This window comes from Etheostoma spectabile, unplaced genomic scaffold (assembly GCF_008692095.1).
Source record: "Etheostoma spectabile isolate EspeVRDwgs_2016 unplaced genomic scaffold, UIUC_Espe_1.0 scaffold00001614, whole genome shotgun sequence".
In the NCBI taxonomy this organism is placed as follows: Eukaryota; Metazoa; Chordata; class Actinopteri; order Perciformes; family Percidae; genus Etheostoma; species Etheostoma spectabile.
This window is the reverse complement of record NW_022602782.1, coordinates 91,033-111,332: the sequence shown is the minus strand read 5'-3', so window position 1 is coordinate 111,332 and position 20,300 is coordinate 91,033.

Genomic DNA, 20,300 nt, shown 5'->3' with positions numbered 1-20,300 from the left:
TTGTGATGCAGTGGGCTCGTAAAATTAAATGAGAATTGAAGTCATTTAATAAAGTAAAAAACATTAAAAAAAGATAAACAAATAATCAAAGTTATTTAATATAATTCAATTTACTCGTGCAGGCCTAGTCCTACCACAATAAACTTAAAGCCTACAGTTACAGTAAAAGAAAATAGAATAAAATACATCAAAATAAAATATATATTTTTTTTTAGAAAAAGTGCAAGCACATGTTTGAGCAGCATTTTCTCTTGATGTTTTTACTTTTTTTTCTGTCCTGCTTCCTTTCCTAGAGAGAGGTATGGGCCTGTGACTGCCCTGCAGTCAAATCCTGGCTTAAATGGAGTTAGTGCCATTCTCATACATTTGTGTGACAGTCTTGTGTTGACTGGTTCAAAATGCTGCCGCTCGTCTCCTCACTGGAACTCGTAAGCGAGATCACATCAGCAAAAAAATCGTGATTCATATTTTTCCCTGAATCGTGCAGTTATGACTAATTTTATTTCTGGTTAAGATAGCTTTTTGTTTTTTTTCCTACAAGTTCAACGTGTCTGCATGTTAATAGTATCCTACTTAAAAAAGAAATTGAAAAAACACATATTGTTGATGATTTGGAAACGTAGGTTGTTGATTTTATTTGATACATAGGGAAAGGCTGCAGGACGTAATTGAGACATTATGACGTTCGGACCTTTGCTGGGAGGAAATCTTATTAGTTGGACCTGAATAATATTAATTCTCCTGCTATAATAAAGACTCCTGCTATATATTTTTAGCCTAAAATAGCAGTTATTTCTCATGCACAGAGGCACAACCAGCTGTGAGAGTCTGCTGGATGTCAGCCGCTCAAATTACAGCAGCATGACATCTCCATGGTAGCGTTGCGTAGCCAGTTAACTCGGCAGACGTGGTCAGTCATGACAGTCACATGAGAAGGATATCAACATTGTTTAGCTCTAGAATGATTTATCAAAGAATCTACACATCATAATGAGCCAACTATCGAAAAGCCATATTTCAAAATTCTTTCCACAAAAAACAAGGCTCAGTTTATCAGTTTGTTTTAGAGCCAGCATACTAGAGATGCACAGTTAGGACAAGTAAAGACTTTAAAAGATATATGCCTACCATTATATGGCTTAGGCGCAGAACCCAAGCTGTTTTGGGCACTACATAAGGCAAATGAATGTAGCTAAAGGATTCTTCTAAGAGTTAGTGGGGTGGCAGTAGCTCAGTCCATAGGGAGTTGGGTTGGGAACCGGAGGGTCACTGGTTCAAATCCCCGTATGGACCCAAAAAAAGTTGGGAGCGTGGATTGGTAGCTGGAGAGATGCCAGTTCACCTCCTGGGCACTGCTAGGTGCCCTTGAGCAAGGCACTGTACCCACTCACAGTACTCACGTACCCACTCCGCAGCCCACTCACTCTGACATCTCTCCATGTATAGTGCATGTATAGGTCCTGAGCATGTGTGTGTATTTCAGGCCTGTGTGTGAGTACTAACAAAAAGTGTGTACACAGAGTGTAGTGCAGTAATTTCCCCATTGGGGACTAATAAACAAATTATCTTATCTCTTAATGATTTAGTTGTAGATTTCTTTAGCAAATCTTTTCTTTAAGCTTTTTATGTAATATTTGTTTGTTATGTGCTATAGTTTCTTCTTTTTACATTTTATGCACATATATGTGTAACTTTCGTAACTTGAGGTATCAACGTAAATATCACTATGATCTGTATTAATTATATTTTAGTACTAGGAATCAGAATTAGGTTCGGCTCTTGAAGTGAATTGGCTACGACCACTGTTTGAGTAGCAAAACAGTTTCAAAACATTTATTTCAATATTGCACAGATATTAATAACACATGGAAAACAACAAGGACAAAAGATTCCCCCCCAAAATAATAGTCAGTCAGCTTAAAAGAAAATCAGTTAGTCAGTCAGCTCAATGCAGTTCAGTTCGGTTAGGCCTTGTTCAAATCACTACTCGGCAGTGTGATAAGGTTGGAGATCTCATAAATCTTATCTGTATCCAAAAGAGTGTAGTCCACCAGGGTTGGTGGGCGCTGGTCCACACTCCAGAATCACTGAAATCACTGGGTCCAGAATCCCTGAATCGCTGAATCACTGGGTCGCTGGCTCGCCGTATCTCTCATTCTCTCTCTCTCTCTCTCTCAACAGTGGCAGAATATGCACAACAAAAAAACCAATCTGCATACAGCAATGGAAAATGTCCAATTAGTAGCTGTACATGGCTTTATCATTAACACATTTGAAATTCCTGTCACTCAAATCCAGTTCTATATTACTCAGTTTAAACATGAACAAAACAACTGCGGTCAAGCCAGCCGACACTCGGATCTCCGTGGTCAAATCAGCCGACACTCAATTTGTATTGCGCTCTTTTACTGGCAAATATGGTAAATGCATTCTAACAGCTCAGCTCAACTTGCGAACAATACACATTTGACTACTTCCGGTTTTCAAAATAAACTGTTAATAAAAGTACATATAAAACAAGATTAATGGATTATATTTACCACAAGTAAAAAAAATATGTAACCCTTGTCTGTCCGTTATACAAAACAAATACAATTCCAATAAATTGTGAAAATTATTTTTTTTGGAGTTATTCTTTGTTAATAACATTAATAATTAATATTTGTAGACAACTATTTATTTTAGGGGGGGCGACTAAACCCATTTTTAAAATAAAGCAATTGAATGTTATAAATTTTGAGATTGTTTGAAGTTGAAGTCCCTCAATTAAAACGACAAAAAATATGAACTTCTATGACCTATAAAATTAATTTGTTCCATAGTTCCCGGCACTGACTGATATACTTAAGTACAGTAAATCAGGTACTAAAATCATACTGACAGACATTTTTACTGTATAATTTTGGAGATATTTGACACCAAATTCCCATATTCTGTCGTTAGACGATCAAAAGATATGAACTTCTATGAACTATAAAATTGCGTTGCTCCATAATTCCAGGCACTGACTGATATATCTTTGTACATGGCATCATGTACTACAATCACACTGAAAATCAGACATTTTTACTGTATAATTATTGAGATATTTGACACCAAAGTTTCTTACTTCTGTCGTTGGACGAAAAATAATATGAACTTCTATGACCTATAAAATGAATTTCTTCCATAATTCCAGGCACTGACTGATATATTTGAGTACAGTAAATCAGGTACTACAATCACACTGAAAATCAGACATTTTTACTGTATAATTTTGGAGATATTTGACACCAAAGTTTCCTACTTCTGTCGTTGGACGAAAAAATTAACGAACTTCTATGACCTATAAAATTAATTTGCTCCATAGTTCCCGGCACTGACTGATATATTTGAGTACAGTAAATCAGGTACTACAATCATACTGAAAATGAGACATTTTTACTGTATAATTTTTGAGATATTTGACACCAAAGTTTCCTACTTCTGTCGTTGGACGAAGAACATAACGAACTTCTATGACCTATAAAATGAATTTCTTCCATAATTCCAGGCACTGACTGATATATTTGAGTACAGTAAATCAGGTACTACAATCATACTGAAAATGAGACATTTGTACTGTATAATTTTTGAGATATTTGACACCAAAGTTTCCTACTTCTGTCGTTGGACGAAGAAAATAACGAACTTCTATGACCTATAAAATGAATTTCTTCCATAATTCCCGGCACTGACTGATATATTTGAGTACAGTAAATCAGGTAACAAAGATATTTGACACCCATACTTCTGTCGTTGGACGAACTTCTATGGAGGCACTGACTGATATATTTGAGTACAGTAAATCAGGTACTACAATCATACTATCAGACCTATGACACCAAAATGAACTTCTATCTTCCATAATTCCCGGCACTGACTGATATATTTGAGTACAGTAAATCAGGTACTACAATCATACTGAAAATGAGACATTTTTACTGGATAATGTCTGAGATATTTGACACCAAAGTTTCATACTTCTGTCGTTGGACGGAAAAAAATATGAACTTCTATGACCTATAAAATTAATTTGTTCCATAGTTCCAGGCATTGACTGATATATTTAAGTACAGTAAATCAGTTACTAAAATCATACTGACAATCAGACATTTTTACTGTATAATTTTGGAGATATTTGACACCAAATTCCCATATTCTGTCGTTAGACGATCAAAAGATATGAACTTCTATGAACTATAAAATTGCGTTGCTCCATAGTTCCAGGCACTGACTGATATATCTTTGTACATGGCATCATGTACTACAATCACACTGAAAATCAGACATTTTTACTGTATAATTATTGAGATATTTGACACCAAAGTTTCTTACTTCTGTCGTTGGACGAAAAAAAATATGAACTTCTATGACCTATAAAATGAATTTCTTCCATAATTCCAGGCACTGACTGATATATTTAAGTACAGTAAATCAGGTACTACAATCATACTGAAAATGAGACATTTTTACTGTATCATTTTTGAGATATTTGACACCAAAGTTTCCTACTTCTGTCGTTGGACGAAGAAAATAACGAACTTCTATGACCTATAAAATGAATTTCTTCCATAATTCCCGGCACTGACTGATATATTTGAGTACAGTAAATCAGGTACTACAATCATACTGAAAATGAGACATTTTTACTGGATAATGTCTGAGATATTTGACACCAAAGTTTCATACTTCTGTCGTTGGACGGAAAAAAATATGAACTTCTATGACCTATAAAATTAATTTGTTCCATAGTTCCAGGCATTGACTGATATATTTAAGTACAGTAAATCAGTTACTAAAATCATACTGACAATCAGACATTTTTACTGTATCATTTTTGAGATATTTGACACCAAAGTTTCCTACTTCTGTCGTTGGACGAAGAAAATAACGAACTTCTATGACCTATAAAATGAATTTCTTCCATAATTCCCGGCACTGACTGATATATTTGAGTACAGTAAATCAGGTACTACAATCATACTGAAAATGAGACATTTTTACTGGATAATGTCTGAGATATTTGACACCAAAGTTTCATACTTCTGTCGTTGGACGGAAAAAAATATGAACTTCTATGACCTATAAAATTAATTTGTTCCATAGTTCCAGGCATTGACTGATATATTTAAGTACAGTAAATCAGTTACTAAAATCATACTGACAATCAGACATTTTTACTGTATAATTTTGGAGATATTTGACACCAAATTCCCATATTCTGTCGTTAGACGATCAAAAGATATGAACTTCTATGAACTATAAAATTGCGTTGCTCCATAGTTCCAGGCACTGACTGATATATCTTTGTACATGGCATCATGTACTACAATCACACTGAAAACCAGACATTTGTACTGTATAATTTTGGAGATATTTGACACCAAAGTCCCATATTCTGTCGTTAGACGATCAAAAGATATCAACTTCTATGACCTATTAAATTAATTTGCTCCATAGTTCCAGGCACTGACTGATATATTTGAGTACAGGAAATCAGGTACTACAATCTTACTGAAAATCAGACATTTTTACTGTATAATTTTTGAGAGTTTTGCCTGCAAAGTCCAATACTTCTGTCGTTAGACGACAAAAAAAATATGAAACTGTAGGAGCTCTAAAATGAATTTGCTCCATAGTTCCAGGCTGGGACTGAAATAGTTGAGTACAGGGCATCACATACCACAATCCTACTGAAAATGAAACATTTTTACTGTATAATTTTGGAGATTTTTGACAGCAAAGTCCCAGACTTCTGCTGTTGGACGAAAAAAGATATCAACTTCCATGACCTCTAAAATGAATTTGCTCCATAGTTCCAGGCTGGGACTGACATAGTTCAGTACAGGGCATCACATGCCACAATCCTACTGAAAACCTTATATGTTTACTGTATAACTTTTGAGATTTATGTATGCAAAATCCCATACTTCTGCTGTTATACAATCATAAATAGGAAAATGTCAAGTGTCAAACACTAATATACAAAAGAATATTTTAGCTCTGTAGTACTACACTATCACATAATAACTAAGAAAAGGTCTCACCCACCTGAGGCTTTTAGTATTTTCAAAGTGAAATGTTTACGCTGCTGTGCCATCTCTCTCTTTGCTGTACCAACGTGCTATTTTGGGAATTTTCGGAAAGGCCTCCATGACTGGCTTTGCCATCTAAACAATGACACAATATGTCATGTAATTTTGATAAAATAATGTTGCAATTGTAAATTGATCATAAATTGTTAATCGAGATCATTCATTAATTATTGTAATATCTTGTAATATTATTATTGAATTTGAATCCCTTGTTACATCGGAGTAACAGAGAAAGGCATGTCTTTTTGTTATCTTCGTTAATTTATATCTGTGCTTTAAAATGAAGGTCGCCAAGTGAGTTATTTCAAAGATAATTTTTGGCTGAATTTGTTGTGTTTGAAAATACAAATAAAGTTCTGGAAATAATCTTCAGTTTCCTGACATCAATGCACTTGTGACTTGTCACTGCATTGTTACAAAGTCCCTATGACACGCTAAATTGTAAGTTTGGCACACAGGATAAAAATATTTAAAACAATGTAAATAAAATTGTGTTTTAAAGAGCAGGAGTCTATTTTCATGTCAAGCATTACCATAGCAATGTCTGAACCATTTACATTTTTCAGACTGTGCTAAGATTAATCAGCACTCAGTGGTTGCAGGGTCCAACAACTATTTCACTCCATAACAAAATAAATTGCCAAGTGCCAGTTCTTATTCTTATTTAGATTGTACAAGAGATCCAGCTGTTTCTCTGTCATCAGGAAGTGATGGTACACTTTTGATGTGCCTGAAATGGTGGTGCCGGAGATATTATGTTTAGTAAAAATGTGTTTCCTATTCAATTATTTTGATGTCTTCATCTAAAGGTTAGAAGGATACATATGCAATAAAAAGATACAAGTGATGGAAATTGATGCGTACCCCCATATACCAGACAAAGCTATTTTCTACAAATTTTTGGAAAATCACAACTTCAGAGATGTAATTTAATGAAAATTCCTATATTTATGGAGCAGTGTTATGATTCTGTCAAATTGTATGTAGCCATTCATTTAAGCCACACAAATGTTTGTTCTATATTTAGTCAAAGATGTCCTATAGGCCTAAGGCGCAAATTCTTTTTAGAGCTCCACCAGTTTCATATTTTTTGTCGTCTAACAGCAGAATTATGGGACTTTGCTTCCAAAAATCTCCAAAATTATACAGTAAATTTTTTTATTTTCAGTAGTATTGTAGTATGTGATGTCCTGTACTGAACTATGTCAGTCCTTGCCTGGAACTATGGAGCAAATTCATTTTAGAGGTCCTACAGATTTTTATTTTTGATCGTCTAACGACAGAAGTATGGGACTTTGCAGTCAAAAATCTCAATAATTATACAGTAAAAATGTCTGATTTTCAGTATGATTGTAGTACATAATGCCATGTACAAAGATATATCAGTCAGTGCCTGGAATTATGGAACAAATTCATTTTATAGGTCATAGAAGTTCATATCTTTTGATCGTCTAACGACAGAAGTATGGGAATTTGCAGTCAAAAATCTCAAAAATCATACAGTAAAAATGTCTGATTTTCAGTGTGATTGTAGTACATGATGCCATGTACAAAGATATATCAGTCAGTGCCTGGAACTATGGAGCAACGCAATTTTATAGTTCATAGAAGTTCATATCTTTTGATCGTCTAACGACAGAATATGGGAATTTGGTGTCAAACATCTCCAAAATTATACAGTAAAAATGTCTGATTGTCAGTATGATTTTAGTAACTGATTTACTGTACTTAAATATATCAGTCAATGCCTGGAACTATGGAACAAATTAATTTTATAGGTCATAGAAGTTCATATTTTTTTCCGTCCAACGACAGAAGTATGAAACTTTGGTGTCAAATATCTCAGACATTATCCAGTAAAAATGTCTCATTTTCAGTATGATTGTAGTACCTGATTTACTGTACTCAAATATATCAGTCAGTGCCGGGAACTATGGAGCAAATTCATTTTATAGGTCATAGAAGTTCGTTATTTTTTTCGTCCAACGACAGAAGTATGAAACTTTGGTGTCAAATATCTCCAAAATTATACAGTAAAAATGTCTGATTGTCAGTGTGATTATAGTACCTGATTTACTGTACTCAAATATATCAGTCAGTGCCTGGAATTATGGAAGAAATTCATTTTATAGGTCATAGAAGTTCGTTATTTTCTTCGTCCAACGACAGAAGTAGGAAACTTTGGTGTCAAATATCTCAAAAATTATACAGTAAAAATGTCTCATTTTCAGTATGATTGTAGTACCTGATTTACTGTACTCAAATATATCAGTCAGTGCCTGGAACTATGGAGCAAATTAATTTTATAGGTCATAGAAGTTCATATCTTTTGATCGTCTAACGACAGAAGTATGTGACTTTGCAGTCAAATATCTTAAAAAATATACAGTACAAATGTCTCATTTTCAGTATGATTGTAGTACCTGATTTACTGTACTCAAATATATCAGTCAGTGCCTGGAATTATGGAAGAAATTCATTTCATAGGTAATAGAAGTTCGTTATTTTTTTCGTCCAACGACAGAAGTATGAAACTTTGGTGTCAAATATCTCCAAAATGATACAGTAAAAATGTCTCATTTTCAGTACGATTGTAGTACCTGATTTACTGTACTCAAATATATCAGTCAGTGCCTGGAATTATGGAAGAAATTCATTTTATAGGTCATAGAAGTTCGTTATTTTCTTCGTCCAACGACAGAAGTAGGAAACTTTGGTGTCAAATATCTCAAAAATTATACAGTAAAAATGTCTCATTTTCAGTATGATTGTAGTACCTGATTTACTGTACTCAAATATATCAGTCAGTGCCTGGAATTATGGAAGAAATTCATTTTATAGGTCATAGAAGTTCATATCTTTTGATCGTCTAACGACAGAAGTATGTGACTTTGCAGTCAAATATCTTAAAAATTATACAGTACAAATGTCTCATTTTCAGTATGATTGTAGTACCTGATTTACTGTACTCAAATATATCAGTCAGTGCCTGGAATTATGGAAGAAATTCATTTTATAGGTCATAGAAGTTCGTTATTTTCTTCGTCCAACGACAGAAGTAGGAAACTTTGGTGTCAAATATCTCAAAAACTATACAGTAAAAATGTCTCATTTTCAGTATGATTGTAGTACCTGATTTACTGTACTCAAATATATCAGTCAGTGCCTGGAATTATGGAAGAAATTCATTTTATAGGTCATAGAAGTTCGTTATGTTCTTCGTCCAACGACAGAAGTAGGAAACTTTGGTGTCAAATATCTCAAAAATTATACAGTACAAATGTCTCATTTTCAGTATGATTGTAGTACCTGATTTACTGTACTCAAATATATCAGTCAGTGCCTGGAATTATGGAAGAAATTCATTTTATAGGTCATAGAAGTTCGTTATTTTTTTCGTCCAACGACAGAAGTATGAAACTTTGGTGTCAAATATCTCCAAAATTATACAGTAAAAATGTCTCATTTTCAGTATGATTGTAGTACCTGATTTACTGTACTCAAATATATCAGTCAGTGCCGGGAACTATGGAGCAAATTCATTTTATAGGTCATAGAAGTTCGTTAAGTAGGAAACTTTGGTGTCAAATATCTCAAAAATGATACAGTAAAAATGTCTCATTTTCAGTATGATTGTAGTACCTGATTTACTGTACTCAAATATATCAGTAAGTGCCTGGAATTATGGAAGAAATTCATTTTATAGGTCATAGAAGTTCATATCTTTTGATCGTCCAACTACAGAAGTATGTGACTTTGCAGTCAAATATCTTAAAAATGATACAGTAAAAATGTCTCATTTTCAGTATGATTGTAGTACCTGATTTACTGTACTCAAATATATCAGTCAGTGCCAGGAACTATGGAGCAAATTAATTTTATAGGTCATAGAAGTTCGTTAATTTTTTCGTCCAACGACAGAAGTATGAAACTTTGGTGTCAAATATCTCCAAAATTATACAGTAAAAATGTCTCATTTTCAGTACGATTGTAGTACCTGATTTACTGTACTCAAATATATCAGTCAGTGCCTGGAATTATGAAGCAAATTCATTTTATAGGTCATAGAAGTTCATATTTGTTTTTGTCCAACAGCAGAAGTATGTGAATTTGCTGTCAAAAATCTCAAAAACTATACAGTAAAAATGTCTGATTTTAGGTATGATTGTCGTAAGTGATGCCCTGTACTCATATGTGTCAGTCAATGCCTGGAACTATGGAGCAAATTAATTTCAGAACTACTACAGTTTTATATTGTTTTTCGATTTAGCGTAGACATGAGGGACTTAGTAAAATCTAAAAATGTATAACAGTTAATTACTGAATTTTAAATATGGGTGTAGTTGCTCCTAAAATAAATAGTTGTTTAAAAATATTCATTATTAATGTTATCAACAAAGAATAACTCCAACAACACATTTCTTTCAGTTTATTTTTATTTATTTTGTATAAGGGACAGAAACGGGTTACATATTTTTTACTTGTGGTGCATATAATCCATTAATCTTCTTTTAAATGTATTTAATATTCACACCTTATTTTGAAAACCGGAAGTAGTCGCAGGTGTATTGTTCGCTAGTCGAGCTGGGCCATTAGAATGCATTTACCATCACTGCTGGTAAAAGTGCGCACTACAAATTGAGTGTCGGCTGATTTGACCACGGATATCCGAGTGTCGGCTGGCTTGACCGCAGTACAAAACACACTGTAACATACCACCTCAAATATGACTTAAGACACGTGAATAATGCTACATTTTACAGGTTTAAGCTAACCAAAAGGTAACTGGACTCATTAAAACTGTATAGCTACAAATAGCACGGCAAAAGACATGCAAACACCCTTTATGCTTGCTCTAGGCCTCAAAATATTAGCCCTTTAGAGCAACCTTGTAGCGGAATAAAAATGCATGGATTCACGTTGCGCCGTCTTATTTTCAACAACGCACATGTACAAGAAGGCTCCACAACTTGTAATGGCGGCTTTGCAAAGATAACATATCAATCATCTCCGACTGGTTTTTTTTTCTTAAGTTATAACATAACAGGAACAGCAAAGTAACATAAAATGCACAGAATATATAATTATAAAAGTAGCTTATCTCTCTGCTCTTTTAATGAACTTAAGGCAGCATGCTAGCATGTAGTTAACTTTCAGTCTCCCTCACCGGAGATTCTAAAACTTCTTTCCAAAGGAAATGAAAGTGTGAACGGCAGTTCACAATATCTAAGGCTTCTTGCCACTTTTACTAGCTCTATATTGCGACAAGAGAAAAAAAAAGAAAGAAGAAGACGTTGATCTTCTTCAGCCGCGCAACATTGAGCGGTTCAGCCTATAAGCATTGAGCAGCGCCATCTAGGGGAACGGAGGATTACAGCAATTACAGTACTTTGGCCCTGTGCATTTTAGATGGTAATAATAATGGTTTAAAAAAGGGCCCCTAAACCCCCTCCCCCCCCACCAAAGTGTTTCTACAAGTTGAGGGAAAACACTGTATAAAAAGTTGGTGAGTATCTATGTTTGAATTCAAAGACCATCTTCCAAAGATCTCTGTGCAGCAGAATTTGGTGCCAGCTTCGGTAAAAATCTAAAATTTTTAGGCTTATGTAAAATAAATTATACCTGGAAAGGCGATGTACATGGGTGTGTGGAAACACAAGAGTCACAGGAGATGCCATTTGGCAGGTTCCCGCTTCAGGCAAACACGTCACTACAGCACAACTTCTCTCTTTAGCAGCAGGCCTGGCCTCTCTCCTGCAGCCAGACTGAGACTAAATCTAAGTCACGGGATTCCCTATGAGATTACAGGCCTCCCAAATTGCACAGCGTGACATGCAAGTGACAGTTAAATGATGGCACCCAGACAATTTCTCACCTCTCATCTTTATTAGAGCCAGTACAAAACCTTTCAAAACTATTCAAATGTATACTTGTAATGGTTGCCCATGTCCATCTTTGATAGAGGCTACATTATATGTGGGGAACATGCAGTAGTGTATTGTTGTTTTTCCCATGTTGATAAAGTATGTAGCCTAGTTATCAGTGGCCAGGATTGGTATCACGTGTATGGTCTGGTGTTGGTGTATTATTTCCTTTTATTTTGAAATGTTTTTCTAATGCATACCTCTATATAATGATACTGGGTTGTGACGTGAAGGAGAAGGCTGATCGATTGGGCGAGAGAAGGACGGAGAGAAGCGGTCGGGTTCAGAGGGCGCAGCGTGGCAGTTTTTCCAGGAGATCCCAGCCTCCGGATCAAATACATTTTCGGTGGATTACAAACTGGGATTACTCCTTGGTACTACGGCGGCGACCCTGGTGCTGAGCGGACCGTGGCGAGGTTGCGTGAGTTGTCCGTGCGGACAGTTATTAACTGCGGCTTCTTGCCACGCTTCTCCGGCCATGTTTTGTTTTGTTTTGTTTGTTTGTTTGCTACCCTGGATCCGGACTATTTAAGTTTATTGAATGACATTGGTTTTGTTGGGACGTTGGGGTGTTTTGGGGGAAAAGTGTTTAAATGTGTGGGTCACTTTTAAGTGCGTTGACGTGTATGTACGGAGGGGGTGTGTCCGATGTGTAATAAGTTGTGTCATTAATACACGCAGTTAAACTTACAATCTATGGTCTACTTTTTATTTTAAATAGCCTGGTTATTGAGCCGGCCTAAAGGCATTTAGGGTGTTGGTAGTGTGGGGGGGGGGGGGTTTATTCAGGTGTTGTGTATTTAAAATAGGGAAAACAAGGTTATAGCCGATTGATATCAGGGATCCGCCCATTACCTTAATTTTAAGCGTTGTACCTTTCCTTTGCCGAGTGAGTTTGGGAATTGTTACATACTGTGCTGGCCAATCCTGGGGCTCCTTCCCACTACTGATCTAAGTCTACACCAGAACCAACACTGGTTACAGTTATATATATATATATATATATATATATGGACTGCAATAGAGCTGTTTGGAGCAGTTTGTGAACAGTGGTTTCTGATGGAAATAAGACATTTAAGCCCATTCTGATGTATGATTTTAAAATTAAAGGGTTACATGTCCAATTAAAGCTATATTTGAAATATGTTTCATGTTATGCTTGGGGTCCGGCTGGCCGTGAGTATTTGTTTTGTTTTCTATTTTTCTGAGTTTGCTATCGGCCTACCCTGTTTTTTCCCTGCTGTCTTGTCTCTCACTCCCCCTCCTGGTGACGCCAGCTGACAATCCACACGTGAGTTCCATCCACAGTCACCTGCTCCCGCCGCCCACACCTGCCTGCCATCTCCAATTAACGGCAGTACATCCACCCCAGCTCTCCATCCACTCCTCGCTTGATCGGTGCTTCGTTCACCCTGGTGAAACTTGTAACAAGCCTCTCGCTCGTGTTGAACATTTAAATCCCTGTGTTACTAGTTACTTACTTCTTTTGTTTTCTCTCCCCCCAGTCATCACTGTTAACATGTTATTTCCCCTCTACACTGTTCACTACGGCAGAAGGTTTTCCCAGTGTGTGCAGGTTGGCGCATGCGTGGAGTTGTGTAGTTGGTTGTGCGGTTTATGGTGGACACGTGTGTCCAAGCTAGCTGTGCACTGAATAAAAGTATGAACTGAATAAACGTTGTGTTTATTAGCAGTAACATTGGTAGCAGAGGATTGTTATAAGATGGCAGCTAGTTATAAAGTTCCGCCGAAGTTTGATGAAGCCAGACCATACGAGTGTTGGAAAAATGAAGTCAGTATCTGGACGAGGGTTACCGACCTCGACAAGACGAAACAAGCCCTTGCTGTTGCCTTGGGACTTGAGGGGAGAGCTCGTGAAACAGCGATGGGAATACCCGCTGAAGAGTTGGACAGTGAAGACGGTATGAAAACGTTGTTAGCTAAATTGGACGACGTGTTCTTAAAGGAAGAAAAGGACCGCGCATATGAAGCCTATTCTTATTTTGATGGCATAACGAAAGAGAGTTCCGTTTCTATGACGGACTACATAATTGACTTCGAACAACAATACAACCGGATGAAAAAGTATAATATGACGCTTCCTGATGCTATACTGGCTTTTAAGCTGTTAGACACGGCCTGTCTCGACGAGAAAAGCAGACAACTGGCACTGACGGCTTGCACGGAGTTGAAGTTCTCCTCCATGAAGTCGGCTCTAAAAAGGATCTTCGGAGGAAAAACGACAGGTTCATTAAACGGAATACAAATGAACCAGGACGTGGCGTTTTTCACAGAACAAAGACCACAAGGAAGAGGAAAACGGAACACAACATGGCAAAGTGGACAACTAAGGCAGCCATTACCGGGGACTAATCCACTGGATAAGTTTGGTAAGAGATCCAGATGTGCTATTTGCCAATGCACGTTTCATTGGGCTAAAGACTGTCCTCACAAGAAAACTGAACAAGTAAGAATAACTGAAGATGCAAATGTAGAGGAATGTAACATTACATTGTTTACAAAGGCCTCCATGTCAGATGCTGAGATATTTATGACTGAATCATTGGGATCTGCGATTATTGACACTGACTGTACCCGTACTGTGTGGGGGGAGAAATGGCTGGAAAGCTATCTTGATGACCTCACCCAAGATCAAGTGAACAAATTGATGCAAACAGAAACTCCCAGTTGCAGACCATTTCGGTTCGGAGATGGCAATCTGGTGTATTCCACAAGAAAGGTTAAACTACCAGCTAAAATAGGACTAACAAAATGCCACATTGAAACTGAAGTTGTCAAGGTTGACATTCCACTTCTGCTGAGTAAAACATCCCTTAAGAAGGCAGGGACCATTTTGGACATGGAAAAGGACAGTGCAGTGATGTTCAAGCAATCCATACCTCTTGAATTCACTAGCTCTGGACATTACTGTGTTGACATCAGAGACAGTGAAACTAGAGAAGGTTCAACTGAAGAAGAAGTTCTAACAGTAACAGAAAATATGTCCCCAGATGAGAAACACAAAGTCCTTCTGAAGCTCCATAAACAGTTTGGTCACGCGTCTGCAGACAGACTACAGAGGCTCATTCGCAGTTCAGGGAACAAGGACAAAGAATGCTTTACCGTCTTGCAACAAATAGTATATGACTGTGATGTATGCCAGAAGTACAAGAAGACAAAGCCAAAGCCTGCTGTGGGCTTGCCCTTAGCTTCGGAATATAACGAGACAGTGGCCATGGACCTGCATGAGTTGGAACCAGGTTTATGGTATCTTCACATCATCGACCACTTCACACGTTTCAGCGCAGGAAACATTGTGAAAACAAAGAAGTCGTCTGAAATTGTCAACTCCTTCATTCACACTTGGATTAGTGTCCATGGCGCCCCCCAGAGGCTGTACAGTGACAATGGTGGAGAGTTCAACAACGAAGAGATCAGAGACATGGCTGAAAACTTTAACATTGAGACAAAAACAACAGCAGGATACAGCCCCTGGAGCAACGGATTGCTCGAGAGACATAACCAAACACTGACTGAGATCATCCAGAAGGTCAAACGAGAGAATGGATGTGATTGGCACACTGCCCTTGACTGGGCCCTCATGGCTAAGAACAGTATGCTGAATGTTCAGGGGTACAGTCCATATCAATTAGTGTTTGGACGGAATCCTAACCTTCCATCTGTATTAGTTGATAAACTACCTGCTCTAGAGGGTACCACCATGAGTGCTAGAGTAGGAGAACACATTTCAGCTTTACATGCTTCCAGGAAGGCATTCTCAGAAGCAGAGTCTTCTGAGCGGATAAGAAGGGCAATAAAAAAGCAGCTCAGGCCCACAGATGACATGTATGTGACAGGAAACAAGGTATATTACAAAAGAGCAGATTGTCCTGAGTGGAAGGGACCAGGGATAGTTATTGGTCAGGATGGAGCTGTTGTATTTGTAAGACATGGAGGGATTCTAGTTAGAGTGCACCAATCCAGGCTCTGTAAGGTAAACACACAGGAGTCTCAGGATGAGCCAACTGTGCAAGACAACAGGGAGACAACAAGCAAGAGAGGCAGTTTAAACAATGTAGCAGAAAGCTCAGATGATGAAGAAAACACAGACAGCACACACACCAGTGACACACAACAGACACACAACACTAGTGATAGGGGGAAGAATACAGGAGAAGTGGTTCAGCCTACAATGACACAAAGTGAAACAGATCACAGTGTTGGTGGCAACTCTGTCTCTTCTGCTGGTGTAAAGTTAAAAACAGGTCAGACTGTAACATTTATGAAACCTGAAGATAGTCGTCTACAGAGAGCCAAGGTCTTAGGCAGAGCAGGAAAGGCTTCTGGAAGGCACAAAAATTGGTTTAATATACAACATGTTGAACCTGATGGCAGTGATGGGCAAAAGGAGTCAGTTGATATGTCAAGTGTTGATAATCTTAACATTGAGTCTGAAATGGAGAGTGATATACTCATAACAAAAGACATTTCATTTGATGCCGCCAAACAGGAGGAAATAATGAGTTGGTACAAAAACAATGTATTTGAGGAAGTTAATGATGCAGGTCAAAAGTGTGTCTCTACCAGATGGGTCTGTAGTCTCAAGGATACTCCCAATGGTATAGTGCCAAAAGCACGACTCGTAGCCAGGGGTTATGAAGAGCTGAATATTCACGAGCTGCAGAAAGATTCCCCAACCTGTGCTTCTGAATCTCTCAGATTATTATTAGCAGTAATATGTCAAAACAAGTGGCAAGTCAATTCCATGGACATCAAGTCTGCTTTCTCACAGGGCATGCAGTTGTCCAGAGAAATCTATGTCCGGCCCCCTCCTGAAGCAGAAAAGGGAAATATTCTATGGAAACTAAACAAATGTGTCTATGGCCTTGCAGATGCATCACTGTATTGGTACAACAAGGTGAAAGAAATAATGCTGGGTACAGGTGGAAAAATGTCTCAGGTAGATCCAGCAGTATTTTATTGGCTGGATGAACAGTGTAAAGTGATTGGAGTACTTGCATGTCATGTTGATGACTTCCTTTGGGCAGGCTCGGAAACTTTCACAACAGAAGTGATCCCTACGCTGAAGTCTGCATTCCATGTTGGGCGTGAGGAACATAAAAAATTCTGCTATGTGGGAATGGACTTTGTTAGTAATAATGGTGTAGTTCATGTACATCAGAATAGTTACATTGAAAACCTACAGCCTGTCCAACTGCAAGCAGCACGTGCTGTGCAGAGAGATGCCTCTCTTAATGAAACTGAAAAGGAGCAGCTTAGGTCAAAAATAGGCCAGATACTATGGGTTGCAAAACAAACCAGACCAGACATTATGTTTGATGCAAGCAACTTAGCGTCAAATATAAAAGATGCCACAGTCCAGTCTATTCATGAGACAAATAAGGTCCTCAGAAAGCTTAAATCTGAAAAGGTGTCTCTCAGGTTTCAGCATTTGGGAAACAGTGATGCTCTACACGTTATTGTTTTCAGTGATGCTTCTCTTGGTAATCTCCCTGATGGGGGTACACTTATGTCAGGCTCATTCCAAAACAGGGTGAGCCATAACTAATGTGTCACTTGGGTAACATCGGACCTGTCTGTATGATTTTAAAATTAAAGGCTTAAATGTCCAATTAAAGCATAATTTGAAATCTTCTTCAGCCTGTTAAAGCCATATTTTAACTTTTTTTAACTACTTTAAAAAGGAATCCTTCTGTTAAAGGAGAATTCTCGTCAATTTCAACACATAGCTCTTTTAGTGAATTTGGAGGTCTGTCAGTAGAGAGAAAAATGAAACCATTCAGTGGTGCCTACACCATGTTATCCTCCTGCTAGAGTTTGCACCCAACAAGTTTTAAACTTGTTTATAGCCTCTAAACATGCTCAAAATGTCATTACAAGTGCTGAGCCATGTGCAGTGATTCCTTCAAAGTGAACACAGCGACAATTACTACAGTAGATGTGACAGGCATACAAGTTGTGTTAATTCAACCAGTGCACATGATGCTGAAGACTACAGTTTCAGATTTGGGAAAATGTAAAGATGAACTGTGTGTGTGTGAATGAGGGTCTGTCCAATTTCACAGCTTTTTTCACACGTAGCTAGTCCATATTGGACCATGTCCACAATACACAGACTTGTCAAATCTGCATCATGGTTTTGATTCTGGACCTGGTCCAATGAGGGCAAAGTGAAAAAAGCAGTGAAAGCTCAGTTTTTTCATTTTCATAAATACAATGAATTAGCTATGTACTTTACTTTTTTCATAGATTGCATAGATTGTAAGTACAGTATATGAATGTGAACTATACAGTGGGGTTCGAAAGTTTGGGTGTGACGTCAACGTCACACTCATTCAACAAATAACGATATTTAGGGACAAAGGTAATTTACGCTCTCTCTCTCGCCTCGCAGTTTCAGGAAGTGCAGCGTTTAGGCGACATGTGCAGGCCAAACATTTCAGCTGTTTAGACGAGCTCCAACTTGGAGCGGAAGTAATGACTGTAAGCTATCTAGCAAACATAGTAGAATTTAACTGAGATGTTCAGTGTATCGTTTTAGTTTCTAGTAACGGTCATAACGACACAAAACATGCTGCTGGTCTGCATGAAACCTAAATGACTTGAAGGTACGGCAGACTGTCCGACCATTCTATGAAATGTATTGTCTTAAAATATGCTGGAAAGTGGTCTAATATTGTTTGTTTTTTTATATAGGACTGTCTTCAAGTGCAACATTGTCTGTCATTGTTTTTTCCCACATTAATTTAAAGTAGTAAGTATGTCTACAACTTGTTTTCTTTTTCAATTGGGTTTGTTTTTGTCCATTTCAAATTTATTATTATTATTGTTAAAGGGTAAAGAGCAATATCCCTGACGGACGCTGCGCAATTTTAGGGCTGGTTATAGGCTCCAAGATAGCTTTAGAGACCCCTTATTGCTTGCTAGGGTGGTTGAAGGTGTTGCTTTCTATTGTCCCTGCATGTAATGTGTGAGTTTTAAAGTGTGCTGTGATGTTTTGTTCTATTGCTCTTTTATTGTGTGTATTAGGTCCTAACGCATTAATAGCCTCTAAACTATTCCAGTACAATTTTGCTTTTTATATCAAGTAATTGAGACGGTGCCATTGCATTTTTTTAAAGTCGCTACTGTGTAGTTCCACACTGGTGCTTGTTGGCCGTTATTTTTGTAGTGTTTTGAATCTATGCAAACTGTGTGAATAAAATTCCATTTTTATTTTGTACCTGGCCTCCCGTCCTGGTTTGTTCTGGACACATACCTGTTTTCAATCACTACACTTGTGGAAACAACTGTAGCTACATTACAAAATTCTGTTTCATCAGGGTTCAAGGCAAGGCAGCTTTATTTGTAGAGCACATTTCAGCAACAGGGCAATTCAAAGTGCTTTACACAAAATCAGTTAAAAAGCAGATAAAAAATTAAAACTGATAAAACACATGAATAATCAGATAAAAATATAAACATTAAGACACATAAAACACAAGAATAAAAGTTACAGTGCAGCATAAGAAATTAAACACTAAAGAAATGAACAGTCATTTAAAGAAAGGCAGCATGAAAAAGAAAGGTCTTCAGCCGTGATTTAAAAGAACTGAGAGTAGCAGTGGATCTGCAGGTTTCTGGGAGTTTATTCCAGATATGAGGAGCATAGAAACTAAACTGCTTCCCCCTGTTTAGTTCTGACTCTGGGGACAGAAAGTAGACCTGTCCCAGATGACCTGAGAGGTCTGGGGGGGTCATAGTGTAGCAGCAAATCAGAAATGTATTTTGGCCCTAAACTGTTAAGTGATTTATAAACCAGCAGAAGTACTTTGAAATCAATTCTTTGAGGCACAGGAAGCCAGTGCAAAGACTTCAGAACTGGAGTGATGTGATCCAGTCTCTTGGTCTTAGTGAGGACCCGAGCAGCAGCGTTCTGGATCAGCTGCAGCTGTCTGATTGATTTTTTAGGGAGACCTGTAAAGACCCCGTTACAGTAGTCAAGTCTACTGTAGATGAAAGCATGCACCAGTTTTTCCAAATCCTGTTGACACATAAGTCCTTTAACCCTTGATATATTCTAAAAATATGGATGCACCACATGAACTTGTGCTACTAATGGGACAGTTTAAAAGTGCCAAACAAATGTTTGACATAGACCTCCTCCTTTAAAAATGAAGAATACACACTTTTTAGAAAGATTTCACCTGGTCCAGCCAGAGGAATTTTTTCTTGGTCACAGGGCAGATACTGGACGGAA